The sequence below is a fragment of the Phoca vitulina genome, unplaced genomic scaffold (assembly GCF_004348235.1).
Source record: "Phoca vitulina isolate PV1807 unplaced genomic scaffold, GSC_HSeal_1.0 scaffold1, whole genome shotgun sequence".
Lineage (NCBI taxonomy): Eukaryota > Metazoa > Chordata > Mammalia > Carnivora > Phocidae > Phoca > Phoca vitulina.
Genome location: NW_022589704.1, coordinates 28809668 through 28815718, shown reverse-complemented (window position 1 = coordinate 28815718; position 6051 = coordinate 28809668).

Genomic DNA, 6051 nt, shown 5'->3' with positions numbered 1-6051 from the left:
ACATAACCTTTTTATATAGTCGTTGCTGGCTTTATTTATTTAATATTGTCTTTATTTATTTATTCGTAAATCCTTTTTCAGAATCTGCTAGGTATATTTTGCTAAGCTCTAGGGTTACAGTGGTGAATAAGATAGACATGGCCCCTGTCCTCTTGGAATTTCTATTCCAGTGGGTGAGATTGGGGATGGTAGCTATAAATAATTAGAATGGACACACTGTTGCATACAGGGCAACCCTGGCTCAGGGGAGCCATAATAATCAAGAACACAAATAAATAAACTGAATATTGCAGCTTGTAACAGGTGCTATGAGAGAAATAAAGAGTAAGGAGAGAGGTAAGCAAGGGCCAGATTGTACATATACAAGAATATAGGCATTTAATTGTGCTATCTTGTCTATTAAACTGCAAGTGCTCTTAAGCTAGTGTCTATGACTGTCATTTCCTATGTATCTCTATGTGACACCTTGAAATGGTGCTAAGCACTTGTCAGGCTTTGAACAAATGTTGTAGCTGTAACCAGCTGACACAGCATCCTTGGGTGTTCAGTCACCCATTTCTAAATTTCCTTGTTGGTCACAGTCACAATACACTTCTTGGTTGTAACCCTTTTATTGCCTTTCTTTGTCCTCTTTATTTCTTCCTGTTTTGCCAGTGTGTGGCTGATAAGGGTCAGAAAGAAAAAAAATGTCAGGGGCAATAGGGCTTAATGAATCAGAGAACAGCTATTTACATAAAAATGCCAACTCCACAATTGTGGCATTGTCAGGAGACAATGGTGGGGTCTCATCAGTAGTCAGCCTAGGAGGGAAGAAAACTAGTGTGACCACCAATGCAATATTCAAGAAAAAAGTGAGGGAGCTATGCCTTGGAACATGGATTATCAGCTTTCATCTAGCCTGTGTTTTAGTATCTATGACTGTCTTTTAACAATTTGGACCTCTAAGTATTATAGGAACTCTGACCTACAAAGCTTAATTTATGTCTAAAGATTGAGCCTATGGGCAAATAAAATTGGAAGGGAACAGATGGAGATGCAAGCTATTAGCTTGCCTGAAACTTCTTACATGGATTCTTCCAAGAGTCTAGGGCACAATCATAGGTTTCTTGGGGGGCTTCACATGGCTCTGAGGCCATGGGGGGGATCTGAGATCCAGGACATGTTTTTTTACTTCTTCTGAAAGTTTTTTATTTCCTGTGACAGGATCCTTTTTTTTTTAAATTTAATTTTATTATGTTATGTTAATCACCATACATTACATCATTAGTTTTTGGTGTAGTGTTCCATGATTCATTGTTTGCATATAACACCCAGTGCTCCATTCAGTGTGTGCCCTCTTTAATACCCATCACCAGGCTAACCCATCCCCCCACCCCCTTCCCTCTAGAACCCTCAGTTTGTTTCTCAGAGTCTATAGTCTCTCATGATTTGTCTCCCTCTCCGATTCCCCCCCTTCATTTTTCCCTTCCTACTATCTTCTCTCTCTCTCTTTTTTTTTTAACAATACAATGTATTATTTGTTTCAGACGTACAGGTCTGTGATTCGGCAGTCTTACACAATTCACAGCGCTCACCATAGCACATACCCTCCCCAATGTCTATCACCCAGCCACCCCATCCCTCCCACCCCCCACCACTCCAGCAACCCTCAGTGTGTTTCCTGAGATTAAGAATTCCTCATATTGGTGAGATCATATGATACATGTGTTTCTCTGATTGACTTATTTCACTTAGCATAATATCCTCTAGTTCCATCCATGTCATTGCAAATGGCACGATTTCGGGTTTTTTGATGGCTGCATAATATTCCATTATATATATATATCACATCTTCTTTATCCATTCACCTGTCGATGGACATCTTGGCTCTTTCCATAGTTTGGCTATTGTGGACATTGTTGCTATAAACATTGGGGTGCACGTACCCCTTCAGATCACTACATTTGTATCTTTGGGGTAAATACCCAGTAGTGCAATTGCTGGATCATATGGTAGCTCTATTTTCAACTTTTTGAGGAACTTCCATACTGTTTTCCAGAGTGGCTGCACCAGCTTGCATTCCCACCAACAGTGTAGGAGGGGTCCCCTTTCTCCGCATCCTTGCCAACATCTGTCATTTCCTGACTTGTTAATTTTAGCCATTCTGACTGGTGTGAGGTGGTATCTCACTGAGGTTTTGATTTGGATTTCCCTGATGCCAAGTGATGTTGAGCACTTTTTCATTTGTCTGTTGGCCATTAGGATGTCTTCTTTGGAAAAATGTCTGTTCATGTCTTCTGCCCATTTCTTGATTGGATTATTTGTTCTTTGGGTGTTGAGTTTGATAAGTTCTTTATAGATTTTGGATACGAGCCCTTTATCTGATATGTCATTTGCAAATATCTTCTCCAATTCTGTCAGTTGTCTTTTGGTTTTGTTGACTGTTTCCTTTGCTGTGCAAAAACTTTTTATCTTGATGTTCATTTTTGCCCTTGTTTCCCTTGCCTTTGGCGATGTGTCTAGGAAGAAGTTGCTGCAGCTGAGGTCGAAGAGGTTGCTTCCTGTGTTCTCCTCTAGGATTTTGATGGACTCCTGTCCCACATTTAGCTCTTTCATCCATTTTGAGTTTATTTTTGTGTGTGGTGTAAGGAAATAGTCCAGTTTCATTCTTCTGCATGTGGCTGTCCAATTTTCCCAATGCCATTTGTTGAAGAGACTGTCTTTTTTCCATCAGACATTCTTTCCTGCTTTGTCAAAGATTAGTTGACCATAGAGTTGAGGGTCCATTTCTGGGCTCTCTACTCTGTTCCACTGATCTATGTGTCTGTTTTTGTGCCAGCACCATACTGTCTTGATGATTACAGCTTTGTAGTAGAGCTTGAAGTCCGGAATTGTGATGCCACCAGCTTTGCTTTTCTTTTTCATCATTCCTCTGGCTATTCGGGGTCTTTTCTGGTTCCATACAAATTTTAGGATTATTTGTTCCATTTCTTTGAAAAAAGTGGATGGTATTTTGATAAGAATTGCATTAAATGTGTAGATTGCTCTAGGTAGCATTGACATCTTCACAATATTTGTTCTTCCAATCCATGAGCATGGAACTTTTTTCCATTTCTTTGTGTCTTCCTCAATTTCTTTCATGAGTATTTTATAGTTTTCTGAGTACAGATTCTTTGCCTCTTTGGTTAGATTTATTCCTAGGTATCTTATGGTTTTGGGTGCAATTGTAAATGGGATTGACTCCTTTATTTCTCTTTCTTCTGTCTTGTTGTTTGAGTATAGAAATGCAACTGATTTCTGTGCATTGATTTTATATCCTGCCACATTGCTGAATTCCTGTATGAGTTCTAGCAGTTTTGGGGTGGAGTCTTTTGGGTTTTCCACATAAAGTATCATATCATCTGCAAAGAGTGAGCGTTTGACTTCTTCTTTGCCGATTCAGATGCCTTTTATTTCTTTTTGTTGCTGTGACAGGATCCTAAGAGTAAAGTTGGAAAGATGATAAAACACAGATATTTCCTAAGGAAGTTTTAACTTCCTGGTCTTAAATGGCAATAGGTTGGGAAAACTTCACAACTGATGCAATTAATGAAATCTTGAGAGTATCTTGTCCTGTGACTTTGTTGGGTATGGGATTTGATATTACCCTACTTTAAAGCTAAGAAGTTACCTTGTTACTGTTTCATGTATGTTGGAAGACATGAGACTCCGGAGTCAGGGACACAGGACAGCATTACTCACAGCACAGTAAGCAGCCTGAGCATCAACATATTTACATTGGTTCCTCTTGCTCTCAAGTTCCAAAAGAGCCCAGGTGACACCTGCTAATCCAGTGAGTTGTGTTATAGGAGAGAAACACCAAGCTTGAGGACTTCACTGCTTTTATAGCAAGCAGTAAGCAAGCCTGCTCTTTATCCTAGTAGGAGACACTTCCTCATTACTCACAGTTGCTTGCTTCAAACACAACTCTGAGAAATGGGCAGAGCCCCACATCCTTAGCATAGCCAGCAAGATGCTAGGAGCAAGAGAAGCACACTGATGACTGTCTTCCAACAGGCTTTATGTATTAGGTTGGATCATGTGAAGTTGCTGTTTTCATACGTCAAAAAAGTCCAAGAATTGGTGATTTTACATGGTTCAACATAATTTCTCAGTGTTAATAAAGGTGCCTCCATGGTGCCTTTTAAAAAAATTTTTTAGAAAGTTTGAATATACTGCATTTTCTGTTACTATTTCTTTCCTTCCACCAAACTCTGTTGGTGTTTTTTTTTTTTTTTTTTTCCATAAATGTTCCTACAAAGGATCTAAATCTTCTTGACTTATAGGTAAATTTAGAGTTCAAAATGATGCAAAATGATAAATTCAGGTGGTATCCAAGCCTCTAACTCCTATTTTTTCTACATCAGTGTCAAAATGAGTTATATTTTTGTTTCCACTATGTATGACCAAGCTCCTTTTCCCCTTCTTCTTCTTATGCAGTTTAACCATCTTCTGATATGTTACTAAAAATATATTTTTCATATCACCCCAGTATTATTCTTATCTCATATGTATAATTTGAATCTGGCCTACATGTATCATGACACTAAAAGGAGTCCACTGCCCAAATATATAAAATTACAATACTAACTATAAAGGAGTTAAAAAATTAAAATGAATCATTATTAATCTCTGTTACACTATGAAGTGATTGATACACTTTATGTATATCACTTCATGTAATACTCATAAGAATCCTGAGTTAGGTACTTCTATTTATTTGATGAAGAAATCGAGACAAAGAAAAGTAGCATGCCCATGCTCACACTGTTCTTAATAATTGTTGACTGATCAAATAATTATTGAGAATTTCATATTTATAGGAATTTTCTGGCTCTAGGATATCAGAAGCACTGTCTAGTGGCCACCATCAGTGCTTCGTACAGATCCCTTTGGACCCCATCTCTTGTATCTCTCTCTGTCCTTGACATTTTTTTTGCTTCTAACAGCTCACACATGTGTGACTCTTCTTCTGATGGCTGCCCTTTGGCTACTGCACATACTTTGCCTGCAGCCACAGAGAGTGAGACATGTATGGGGTTTGTACCCACCACTAGAAACCCCTAGCACTTGCCTGGATGGGAACTGACAAATTCACGAGTATAACACCCTGTTGCCTTGTAGTGGGTTGGGGAAAACTCTGAAGTATAACTCATGTTGCAGAGATTTTGTGGGATGAGTTTGAAGTTACCCTCCAAAGAAGTTTCTCTGAGGTTACAACTGTGCATGGCTTCTTCCCTTCTCCTGTCCTGCTGCCCCCACTCCCTTACCAGCTTCTCTTGGGAGCACCTCCTGAGTAAACCATTTGTATGTGAATCCTCACTTGTGGGTCTTTATCTGGGGAACCCAAGGTAGGACAACCCCCTTGGGAATTCTTACCAAAACAAAATATATTCTTAATTTCCTAAAATGACCTTTAATAAAAGTCATACTAGGATTTCATAATCAGAATATGTCTGGGGATTATGAACGTTGTATAGACAGAAATATTCTTATTTTGAAGACGTTATCATTCTAGAATGTGAAGAATCTTGTTTCAGATAAGACTTTTATTTCAGGAAAACATATGCATTTCCAGTTTTGTCTTTATTGAAACCAAAGTAAAAAAAGATCAGCCTTTATGGACTTGTAAATTTTGAAGTATTTGGTGTTATGATAAAAGTTTATGAGAAAATAATGCCACTTACCACAGTTTCCCACTCTGCTGTAATCAAGACTGCACAGTCTTTTCTTAGCTATCCCAAAAAAGGAATTTTATTTCTTTCTAAGGAGTCATTCATTTAAAATAATAATAATAAAAAGTAAAGCTCCAAAGAGCTTAAATGGTGAGTGTATTAACTCCTTCCCAAGCTGCATGCACCTTTCCCATTGAGCTCTTTTTACATTTTTTTCTGAGAACTTGTTCTTCTTTAAAAAAAAAAACAAGAACATTTGAGCAAGTCAGCCCCAAAATGATGGTGCAAATCAAAGGTGAACAGTGTCCTTTTCTCTTCACACAAATGACGCAAAAGCAACCACAGAAACACAGAGGAG